Here is a 13,036-nt window from a genome sequence, read left to right on the forward strand (position 1 = left end):
TGGGCAGTGCTACTGGGACTGTCCGTCAAAGTCCCCAGTTCCTGGCTAAGGGAGGGGCAGATGACCAAAATTAAGACAACCCAGCCCTCTCTCCCAGAAATCTGACTCTTGGGTGGAGTAACACAAGAGCAGAAAATGGTTGGAGCTGAGTTATGCTGGTATGGGCCCAGGAATAACTAAGAGTCCTGGAGTTGTCCTGCCACCTAAGACCCGGACATTTCTTCGAGTCTGTGAGCTGCTCCAGGATCCAACAAGTGCCTCTTTGTTTAAATTAGCCAGAATTGGCATCTACTGGTTGCAATCAAAGAACCCTGATTGATGACTTCATTGATCAGAGTTGGTGAGGTTCTGCTCTGGTAACGCTCCATGCCACCTCAGTCCAATGGGGCTCTGCTCTGTGTCACACCCTCCCTGGTACCCAGGCTGATGGAGCAGCCATCCCTGGAATACTGCCAGTCACTATGGCAGAGTTTGTCTCGGCGGGTCTCACACTGTCTACCAGATGCTCTTGCCCTGAGTGGCACATGCCAGTGCTCACAGCTCATTGGCCAGAACCAGTCAGAATTCCCACGGCCCCGCTCAGCTGTTCCGTGCAACCCCACAGTGCAAACAGCACTAATGGTCTTCAGCTACGCTAATGCAATGCTTCAAATATAATGAAGATAATCTGCCGAAGTATTGTTTCAATATGTTTTTGAGGGCTAGCTTGGAAAACTGACCACCGTTCCAAACAACGTTCCTGTAAGAAATGACGTGCCAAGTTCCAAGTAGTTGACTTGCAAAAGGAGGGGTGGAACTCAATCTGCTGAGACGTTGGGCTTCCTACACTTACATAATTATTTGAGAAACGTGGCCCCAGAATCTGACAGGCTGAACTGGATTATTCAACCACAGCCATGACAAACAGGGCCGTTTACATAATTTATAGGGCCCAATTGTGGGATCCCTTGTTCAAAAAGCGAGAAAAAAATATAATTAAAGTTACTAAAATATAAAGCTTTTTCCTTTCTTCCATCATGGGTGTTTCTTATTTGCTATTAAATGTTCTCGGGAGAGAAAAAGTAAAACTTTAAAGTATTAGCATGAATTTTACTGTTTAACTTTATATCGTGCAAATGATCTTATGTTTGTTTAAATGCAAACATAAGAGCATTTCACAAAACTCCTGTTCCAGAGTTGGTACATGTGTATGTATTTTGTGCTGGACAGAAATGTGTGGGAAATGCTGCACAAAACTAAGTCAACTACTTTAACTTCGCTTCTTCACTGCAAAGCAAAGTACCAGCCGTCCACCGTCATCTTACTGACAAGTAAGGAGGGGCAGGAGGGGAGATCTCTCTCTCTCCCTTTGCTTCCACAGCATCGTTTTCAGAGCAAGCGGTCGGCTCATCCAGGAGAGGAACAGGACGGAGGAAGGATACCAGCATGTTTCTTGCCTTCTTTCTGTTTTCAAAGCAAGTTCTGATTCAAACAAAAAGCCCGTCTTCTCAAGCTGTGGGAGCCCCTGCTGACCCAGGCGGAGACGCAACGCGCTCACCTCGCACCTGCTCTGAGCTCACCGAAAGCGAACGCGCGGCCGTCACTGGAGCCGTGTGCTCTGGGGGCACCAGGAGCCATGCAGAAACGGATGCCAGGCACTCGCAGTGCACGTCCCTCTCTCCCACGTGCGTGATCCGTGGTCCCACTGGACTTCCCTTACAAGGCACAAGTTCAAAGAAAAAATTATTAAGAATTTTGAGACAGTGACGGCAGAGCCTTAAAGCACAGGCTCCTTCTGAGCACAGGTCCCTGTGATGGCGCAGAGCACAGCCACGGAGACTGCCCTGATGAGACCTTTCCCTTCACCTTTAACTCTGCCACAAAACCAAGGAAGCCTGTAGTTGGCAATTCTGAGGAAGTGTACTAAGAGGTATGAAGTGGGCTTGGCTTGAGCTGTAGGGCCTGCTGTTATTCTTTCATGCCACAGATGTTTGTTGAACAGCTACTATGTGCCAGGCACTGTTTTAGGTGATGGAGATAAAACAGTAAAAATAAACAAAACGCCCTGACCTCAAGAAGCTGACTTCCAGCAGGAGAGACAATAAACAAAGTGTGTAAACAAAGGAGAGTGTTTGTTGGTAGTTAAGTGCTAAGGAAGGAAAACTAAACCAGGGAAGGGGCAGGAAGGATTGGATTGAGGGTGCCACTCTAGGTGTTAATGTTTAACATTTTACAGCCATTTACTGCAATAGTGAAGAACAGAGAAAATATCACAGGAGAAAGCTGAGAGAGCTGATGGGGAGATGGCAGGCGCTGGCAGTGGGAGGGTGGAAAGCTTTTCTGAGGAGGGACTGGTTCTGCTCATGCGGGACCCCTCTCCCCCAACCTGAGGCAGGACACCTGCACAGCGAGCTTCCTGTCTCTTCCAGCCAAGCTGGTCTAGTCTGTGCAACTGTGAAATGAGGTTCATTAAAAGAGAGTTTCCCTGAATGTAAGGGCTGGACAAATGATGAGTTCCCGTAACCTCAGGAAAGTTCAGTAGTCCACATTTAAACTGGGTTTTCAGTCAAAGCTTTCACATTTATGGTTAAATAAGCCAGTTGATTAGGCGCCGTAACTTAAGCCAAAAGTGGTGGGGATCCCCCAACCCACCAGACTGCAAATCAGACGTCCAATTTGCCTAAGTGAAAGCCAGAGGGGGAAGTGTATTCCCCCAGGGTTTTACTATGCCGGCTGAACACAGACCAACACCAAACCTTCCAGAACACTGTACTTCCCAGTCTAGCTTTTTAAACATCTCCAGAAACCATTCAGTTTACTCTCCAAGAGAACTGCTTACTAACTTCTGATCACTTTTTAAAAATGATTTATAATGCATTTCTTGACAACTATGGTTCCGACAATAGACATTAAGATGGAAAGGTTTAGAAAAAAGTGAAGATTTTCTCTTTATCCCTTGCTTGTATGATGTTTGTACATCAATAGATAAAGATTATCAGGAGGCTCTAGGGACCTTTTTCTTGAGTCATTGTCACATCCCAGGTTCAAATTCCACTTCTATTAATTTTTAAAACGTCTGCTGGTTTGGGAAGAAGAAATTATATCATCACTTCTGTAACTAAGCCGTGGTGACCTTGCAAAGAAGAAGTCAGCATCAAATATGCTAACCATCCAGACACAGGGCCACGTGTCCCCTCTTTAATTTGGATCGAGCTTAATCTGAAAGTTAACGTTTAGCCAGGTCTTCCTGCTTGGTTCTCCAAGTGTGTGTCCGCGGGTTGGCAAGAGTAGTGGGACGGGGTAGCCTGGATGAGGAAACAGTAACTGGAGGCTGGGATGCTCGCCACCCCAGCCCGGCTTCTTCTGTGCTCTCATGCAGAGCGAAGAGGGCTGGTGGGGACGCCTGTTCCCCATTCACCTCTCCCACTCGGAACTCGGTATGAATGGACTCTGGTGTTGTTATTTATTGGCGGATTCTGTCCACGTCTCTTCAGCGTTAAACACTGGCATCTCTGAAGCTGGCTTTTTCTCCCACCCATTGTTGGGTTGGGGCATTTTGAGGCCCTTAAAGAACTTCACAAAGTAGAAGAGAAAAGAAAAGGGGCAGCCAGACAGGATACACTGGTTGTACTATTCTTACCAGTCCATCCAATTCCAAGGAGCTCCTGCATCTTGAATAGTTAATAAAAGGTTAATGTGCAGCTGGGCCCCATGGACCCGCTACCTTTCCCTTAAATGCCTGGTAAAGGGAGTCTTTAGGATGGCTCACAGAACCAGAAATGACCGCCTTAAGAAACAATTTACATAGTTAAAAAAATAAAAGGCAAATGTGGGTTCATCAACTGTAACAAACGTACCTCTCTGGAGCCAGACGTTGATGGTGAGAGAGGGTGTGTATGGTGGGGAGAATGGGGCACATAGGAACTCACCGTACTTTCCCTCAGTTTTTCTGTGAACCCAAAACATTCCAAAAAATAAAGTCCATTAAAAACTAAAAAAATAAAAAGCTATGAGGAGATCTCCCTATTCAAAATAGTTTTCATAGCCCAAACTTATTCACATATGCTGGGGGGATGAAACAAAGTGAAATTAAAATGAACAATAAAAATATTCTTTATCCTTAGGCAGCAGGTATTTGCATGCTATTTAAAATACAAGTATTAAAAAACTGATAATCTTAGTGGTTACTATTAATTAAACATTTGCTGTACCCTGAACTAAGCACTTTATCTCATGAACTTAAAAACAACTCTGTCTGGAAAGTGCTATTATTATCCTTACTTCACAGAAGAGGAGACAGGCTTAAGCAGGTGAAGAAAATTGTGTCCAGTCACACAGCCAATAAATGACCAGCTAGGAAATTAGCATTAACTGAAGAGTAAAAAGTAAAGGAGAGGGAAGTCACGCAATATTTTTTTGCCTAAAAAGGAACAAATTAAACACATAAAAAATTTTTAATTAAAAAAAACTTACATCTAAAAGATAAACAAGCTGTAATTAACAAGTTTGGAGGAGAGAAGAGATAAGAGGAAAAAGAGAGATGTAGAAAGTGGGTACCGTTTTGGGGGTAGAGAGGAGTAAAAGAATTCTGCCTGGGGGTTAAGTTTGGAGAAAAAAAGTGAAGGGGGGAAAGGGAGAACATAAGAAAAGAGAGGAAGAAATATATTAAAGACTGGGACAATTTAATTTATGTGACTTTCATTTTGGAATGAATTGATTTCAACAAAATGATAGTCTATCGTGGCATCAAATGTGCAAACATACTTTTAAATTACTTAAATTCAATTGTATGGTTACGTAAAAAACCTTTAGTTCTTCGTCTTTGTTTAGTGTAGATGCTGCTGTGGGCCCTCCCTCCCCAAGACCTAAAGCTGCTGTACCTTATCCCTCAGGCTCGGACCCCCGGGCCTCTTGTGTGGGAGCATCTCACTGGTCAACGTCTAAAGATATGTGTTTGGGATACACCATGGCCCCAAGTGCAAGCCATGGCTTCATCTGGTGCTTAAATGAAGAAACAGCCAATGCTGGAGGAAGCTCTAGCTGTGTTTGTCTTACTGAGCGCGTGTGTACCAGTCTCTTCCTAAAGGATTTTCAGAAGCCTTAACTTTGCTGGATGTTTACTTCCTGTTTTAGTGTAGAAAGTAACCCCCATGTACGGACAAACTTGATAGGCCACTGTACTTCTGCTCACCACCCAACCGCATCCAAACCCTAGAACCATCCAGAACTGTGAGATGAGCCATTAAGAGAGGCCACTGGGCCTCCCTGGTGGCACAGTGGTTGAGAGTCCGCCTGCTGATGCAGGGGACGTGGGTTCGTGCCCCAGTCCGGGAAGATCCCACGTGCCGCGGAGCGGCTGGGCCCGTGAGCCATGGCCGCTGAGCCTGCGCGTCCGGAGCCTGTGCTCCGCAACGGGAGAGGCCACAACAGTGAGAGGCCCGCGTATGGCAAAAAAAAAAAAAAGAGAGGCCACCACAATGTCAACAATGAGCTCTCCTGCTCTCTGTTCACTTCATTAAAACATCATTTTAAATGAATGACACATCTCCATTTCAGCATTTTTGAAATCAAAATTACACGGGTGCCTCAATCATCCCAACTAGCAAATGGCCACCACGGAACTAGGAAATTGGGTTCTCCACAGGCCTCTGTCTCACTGTTCTACATGACCTCGGGCAAGTCACCACCCTGGGGCCCAGCTTCCTCAGCTGGACAGATAGAGTCTGATGACCTGAACTCCTCCAGCTACAAACTTCCATTGTCCTGCTTACCTACCGTTTCACAGCAGGTAGAAACTGGAGTTAAAAAGAATAAATCTCAAATTCTGACCAACGTATGAACCCACCCAAGACTGACCAGTTCACTCTCACGCATAGGAACACACACACTTGCACACACATGTACACAGCCTCTATCCCATACACCATAGGCAGGCTAAGGAAGTCAGATCTCACAAAAGAGAGCAAGAGAAACACTCTCTATCACTGCATGGGACTCCCAGGGAACATCTTAGGACAAGCTGATGATAAGTTCAGACAACCATCTGTCCTTTACCTAAACTATGACTGAACTTCCCAATCTCTGCAGACTCTCTGTTGTTATTATTTCAAAAGAGCAGAAAGAATAAAGTAGTGAGGAGTTAATGTTTAATTGTTGAGCAGTCATAAAGAAACCCAGAGGAAATTCAGAAAGTTTAAACATCCAAATGGCAAACAACTCTGAGACCCACATCTAATAATCAGCGCATAATGCATCTATCTCTGTAGCACTTCAGAGCCCCAGATCTTACCCTGGGTCCCTACTTAGATTTTTGTTTCAGTTACCTTTTATCTCTCTAGTCTGTCCTTGTGTTTCTGAATTCCTTATCACCAGGATTTTTTTTATATTTATAAGTTTATTTGTATTTATTTATATATTTTTGGCTGTGTTGGGTCTTCGTTGCTGCGCGCGGGCTTTCTTTAGCTGCGGTAAGCAGGGGCTACTCCTCATCGCGGTGAACAGGCTTCTCATTGCGGGGGCTTCTCTTGTTGCAGAGCACGGGCTCTAGGCGTGCGGGCTTCAGTAGTTGTGGCTCACGGGCTCTAGAGCACAGGCTCAGTAGTTGTGGTGCACGGGCTTAGTTGCTCCGCGGCATGTGGGATCTTCCTGGACCAGGGCCCGAACCCGTATCCCCTGCACTGGCAGGCAGATTCTAAACCTCTGTGCCACCAGGGAAACCCATCACCAGGATTTTTTTTTTTTTTTTTTTTTTTTTTTGCGGTACCCGGGCCTCTCACTGCTGTGGCCTCTCCCGTTGCGGAGCACAGGCTCCGGACGTGCAGGCTCAGCGGCCATGGCTCACGGGCCCAGCCGCTCCGCGGCACGTGGGATCCTCCCGAACCGGGGCACGAACCCGTGTCCCCTGCATCGGCAGGCGGACTCTCAACCACTGCGCCACCAGGGAAGCCCTGAAGTTTTCTTTTAAGGAATCCTATTAAAAAGTCAGTTCTCAACTTTCTTAAACGAGAGTGATACCAAGTTTTAAAGCTCTTATTTTTCAAACTCTGATCACCTCAACATTTTGTGAAAAATGTCTAAGATCTTGAGTTTTTCTTCAGCCATAGCGCCTACAATGGAACACTGACTAAAATTTTAGTTATCCCTGGAAGAAGATGGCATTTCTCACCATACATCCCTATAACGTGCATATTTTTTGAAGTTACCAGTTGATCACAGTCTTGGCCTCTGCTGACCTAATCCAGCCACAGGCTTCGATAAAGAGGGAGCTTTTGGCCTCTCATGTCACAGGAAAATACAGCAGTGAATCCTCTAAATTTAAATAAACAGATTCAAATTGTTCCCAAAGAAAAGTTACTAGAAAGGCTTTTCCTCCTGAGAGGCAGTGGAAGTCCACTGGAAGTCTGCCTGAAGCTTAGTATTTATTCTTAGACTGGTCTGAGAAAGGATTTGAGTAACCTAAATAAGAGATTAGGAAAGAGGTGATGATGAGTAGAAGAAACATCCTTCACCTTTGCCACAGCAGATTCCATTTCTGAAGCTCACTTGCAAAAGGAAAAACCTATGGAACCTTCTTTTGCAGAAATGTGAAAATCAGGAAAAGGCCCTTGCTCAGCAAAGGCGGAGCACAGACTGTGAAGTGGCACAGACGCCTTTCCAAGGGCAGTACCACGTGTGCTTGTCCTTCTGGCATTGGGAACACAAGCTGGGCCAGCCGCCTCTGCTGTCATGCCCACAGAGCCAGCCTGTTGGGCAGGAACAGCCTGGTGTTCCCTGGCACACTCAGGAGACATTTACCTTTCTCCTAAGAGAGGATGCTCCAGTGGACACTGGATGAATTACATGGTCAACAGGCAGCAGTGCTTCCAACACTTGCCTAAAGAAAACGATGTCTGTGTGCAGCCTCAGGAGACATTTACTTTCTCTTTAGAGAGGATGCTCCAGGGGAGACTTGTATCACGTTGAATTCAACAAGCAGTTATTGCGTGCTTACTGTATATCAGGCATGGTGTGAGACACTGGGGACAAAAGGATGAACAAGGTGCCCTCCTGCCCTGAACGGTCCCCAAACAAGACCAAGAAACAGGCACAAATAAAGCAACTCTAAGACAACAGGAGCAGAATAGACCAGCGGATGAAAACGGTTCTGATGGGAGGTGTGGAGAAGGTGAAGGGTGAAGCGGACAGTGCTGGGAGAGTGCCTCAGAAGTGGTCACACTTGAGCTGGGTTTCCTCCAAACTTCCAGCACCAGGAAGCAAATCCCAATCTTTTCTTCCAAAGCTCGCTGTTCTAAGAACTGGCAAAGGCTTGGAAAGAGCTACATTCTTTAGATACATAATGTCCTAATTAGTGGCTATCCTCCAAAGCCAAACAAAGAGGACAGCCGACTTCAAAGCCACTCATCTGATGACAGACTAGGACACAGAATGGCTTGAAATGAGAATAAGCCCTGACTGAGCTACATTTTGCTAGCATTCCAATTATCACCGCTGCTGGCATGCCTAATTTATTCACTCAAAAGAGCCTTTTTCTGTTTGTCATCCCACAGCAAGATAAATCTTTCTTCAGTAGTCCCCAAAGGGGAATATTAACAAATTCAATGATTAAAAGGTGCTTGTAAACTTGGCCCTGAAAACTGTCATTCTGTTTAAATTCAGTTAAGAGGGCAAGTGCTTGCAACCAGGTCAAATATTTCCTAGCAGGGCCTAGCTTCCTCTAGGTCTAGAGGCCAGCTTTATTTTTTAGCATGAGTTACTTAAACAAATGTTCATCCTTCAGAATGGAGTTATAACCTCATAGTTGATTCTAGTCTAGGACAGTAAACTAAATTTCTATCCTGAGCTTTAATTTTCATTCATTCCAGCACTTAGGAAGCACCCGTTACGTACACAGTAGAGATTCAAAAAGCTCCTTCCACCACTTTCAAGGCCGCTCATTTAACCCCATTTTCATCACAGCACTTACCCTACCTGCCATTGTATTACACACTAGAACATAAGCTTCATGAGGACAGGAGCTTCAGACTGCTTTGATCACTGCTATAATCCCAGAGCCTAAAACTGCCTGGTGGAAAGTGTATTTGCTCAGTGAGACACTTGCTAGTTGACTCAGGTGAATGAATGAGCCAGGCATTGTGCAGTGCAGGGTAGTCAACTAGAGTTACAGAATGTAGTGGTAGCTCCGTCATTTCTATATGGAAGGAGTGGATAGGGCTCAGTCTAGGGCTGGAAGGAATGGTTGTGCCTTAAAGCTGGTCTACACAGCAAGCACACTGTTTCTACTTAGATCATGTTGACTTGGAGTGATTTGGTGTGGAAAATAATGGAGATTTTGGAGGAGTAGCTAAATTCCTGCCACTAAATGAATAAAAGTGTTTTTTTGGGGTTTTTTTTTTTTTTGCAGTATGTGGGCCTCTCACTGTTGTGGCCTCTCCCATTGCAGAGCATAGGCTCAGCGAGCCCGCTCCGCAGCATGTGGGATCTTCCCTAACCGGGGCACAAACCCATGTCCCCTCCGTCGGCAGGCAGACTCTCAACCACTGCGCCACCAGGGAAGCCCAAGAATAAATGTGTTTGACTGAATGAATATCACAGTTTCTAAAATAACAATATGAGATCGTTTCCCTCAGAAAGTCACATTTAGTAGGGTAAACATGGTGTATGCAAAAGTGTTAGAGAAGCCCCAGAAAATCAACAATGAAATGAGGAAGACAGATGAGGACGACTGAACTGAGGCTTATATAAGAGTGGGAATTTTTGCAGTGTTGCCCATGTGCAAAATTCATCAGTAGTTCCCTCAAATGCATACAGAGACCTCCTCAACTTTGGGTAGCCTCTTTAGGTGAGACACAGGAACGTGAACTCGGAGCCAGGCCACCTGGGTTCACATCCTGGGCCTGCCACTTATTAAATGTGTGACCGACCTCGCTACCCCTCTAGATTAAGGCTAATAATACTCTTCCTACTTCAGAGGATTGATGTGAGAATTAACTGACTTAACAGATGTACTTAGAACAGGGCCTGTCATAGAGTAAATCAAATGATAGTTGTTTATTATTATTAATGGGATAACTATTATTATTGTTGGTGTTATGAATAGAATAGTATGCCTAAGGATGAAATAAATTATCAGTTATGATTTAAAGGCAGTTCTAGTTTCCACCCTAGGCAATGAGGTCAACTGGGCCTCCAAATGAGGGCCCACAACCAGAGAGGGTCAATTTTAACAGTCCAGGTAAACCTTGCCTAAAACACACGTAGCACAGCTTTTTATTTTTATTTTTTAATTTTTTTAAATTTTATTCTATTTTTTTCATTGAGATACAGTTAATTTAACATAGCTTTTAATGTAAAGGGAAATCAAATTGAATTATTCATACATATACCTCATGAGCTTAGAAAAAAAGAGACATTACATAGAAGGGAGGCTCCCAATGAAAATAAGGAATTATATTAATTTATACCTTTCAGCCTAGACTCTACAACGTGCTTTGGTTGGAATTAAGATAATTTGGCACCTAAGCAACTGGCCAAGCAAAAGCTACTTTTAACATTCTGTCATTCTTTCTGCATTTAAGACCTTAAACGCTACTGTGAAATATTTGAAAATCACAGAAACTATTTTCTAAACCACTAGATGTAAAATGTCAAATTATCACCGTAAGCTTAACAGTGTTACCATTAACAATTTCCCTTTATGGAAAATAAATTTTAGGAAATCAGTAAAACTTTATAAGGCATTTATTTGTGTTTATACATCAAACATGCTTTTCACTCTTTTATTCACACAAAGCAGCAAGTAAAAACTTGACCTTCATCCATGCAGGTTTCAGTTTCTATGCTCAGAGATTTAGTTAAAATATCCCCAAGAAACGCTTTTAAAAGATAGAAGCCGATGAAATTGGAAGTCATTACACACCAAAATATGCTTTACTATACCAAGTTAAAAGTAAATTGGTTTCAGCCTTCCCTGGTGGTGCAGTGGTTGAGAGTCCGCCTGTCGATGCAGGGGACACGGGTTCGTGCCCCGGTCTGGGAAGATCCCACGAGCCGCGGAGCTGCTGGGCCCGTGAGCCACGGCCGCTGAGCCTGTGCTCCGCAACGGGAGAGGCCACAACAGTGAGAGGCCCGTGTACCGCAAAAAAAAAAAGTATCAAAAAATATAATCTCCTTTAAACTCATTAACCTTGCTCTGGCAGTTTGCTCTGCTTTTTCTATTTCTCGATGATATATTACTCTGTAGAATTATTTTCATTTGATTAGTAACATTACGTTTGTTCATGTGAATCTTACACTTTTCTGAAATATATCATGGTTTACCATGCTGGCTCACATATAAATGTAGAATTGTATATAATAGTGGCCACTTACTTTTTATATCACAGAAATACATTTTCAAATAATTTCTGGAGAATTGTGCACTTCAAATCCATTCCTCTGGTTCCTTTCACTAAAACTCTCTTAAAATTCAATAAATTGAGGACTTCCCCGGTGGTGCCAATGAAAGGGACATGGATTCGAGCCCTGGTCCGGGAATATCTCACATGCTGCAGGGCAGCTAAGCCCACGCGCCACAACTACTGAGCCTGCGCTCTAGAGCCCGCGAGCCACAACTACTGAGCCCGTGAGCCACAACTACTGAAGCCCATGCGCCTAGAGCCCGTGCTCTGCAACGAGAAGCCACCACAATGAGAAGCCCGTGCACCGCAACGAAGAGTAGCCCCCTCTCGCCACAACTAGAGAGCCCGTGCACAGCAACGAAGACCCAACGCAGCCAAAAATAAATAAATTTATATTAAAAAAAATTCAATAAATTCCATTCATGGATTTCTCATTGAAATTGAGTTCCTAGGCCTCCTCCCTCAAGCATACTCTATGCTAGGGTCACACCACTGTTAAAACAGGTTGATTTGTGATTTATTTATAAGTTAAACTAAAGCCCTAAAAATAACTTTACACCTTTACTTTTCAATCATCATTACATAAAAACAACTGGAAACCACTTGGGTTATCTTGGGCAACCTGCAAATGTCAGCTGACTTGGTTTAAAGCTGTGGTTTCCAAATCCCCTGAGGTCTTAGGAAGGTGGAGGGAGGACAAGCCAGGGTCTGTCCTGGTTCTTGGCTCTCCAAACCTCCCTTCAGCCAGAGCAGCTCAGAGCTCCAGTTTTCTCTCTCTTATTTGTACATGCCATCAGGTGAGTTTGTTTTAAAGATATTCCCCTGCTCGCTTGCTTGCTTTCTCTTTCTCTGTTTCTCCACCACCCCACCTTTCTTCTTTTTCTAGTTTTCTCATGCGAATAAGCCCGTGTCTTCTCCTGAGCAACTCAGTCCTAAGTCATCAGGTGCACCAGAGCAAGGGAGGGGTCCGTTCAGAGGGGAAGCCTGGTGGGGGGTGGAGGGGTCAGAGCCGGAGAAGAGAGTGTGTTGGGGAGGGTGGTGACGGAGTGAGGAGGGTAGGCAGCCTGGTGCAGTGAGTCAGAGCCCAAAGACGGCAAGGTGTCCACATGAGGGGAGCAGCTTGGCATGGGTGGTCCGTCAGAGCCCAAGCAGAGAAGAAAGGTGCATAGTTCATGTCCCAAACACAGTGAGGAGGGAGGACATTCACACAGGGGTAAGGCTTGGGGCCTGGTGTCAAAGCAGGATGAGAAGAGCACTCAGGTCAGAAATGGGAGTGACCCAGTGAGGAGAGTCAGAGACCACACACGGTAAAGTGTCCTTGTCTGTGGCTGGCTCAGAGTGGGATGTCAGCAGTAGGCAGGGTGAGGAGGCACCCCCGCAGAGAAGTGGTCCACTGTTGAATGCTGGAGCCCAGGTGTGGAGGGTATCCATATGTGAGGGCAGCCCAGAACGAGTTGTGAGAGACCAAACAGGGTGGGAAGGATGTCCACACATGGGGTAAGGCTCAGCACTGGCTGTTGGAGTGGGATAAGGGGGCCATCGATGATAAAAGCAGCCTGATATGAAGTATCAGAGCCTGAGTGGGGTTACAGGGTACCCAGGTGGGAGAGAGGCAGCTGTGATGATGAGATAGGTGACATACTGGGAGACTGATCGAACAA

Source organism: Stenella coeruleoalba (assembly GCF_951394435.1).
Source record: "Stenella coeruleoalba genome assembly, chromosome: 17".
NCBI classification, from domain to species: Eukaryota; Metazoa; Chordata; class Mammalia; order Artiodactyla; family Delphinidae; genus Stenella; species Stenella coeruleoalba.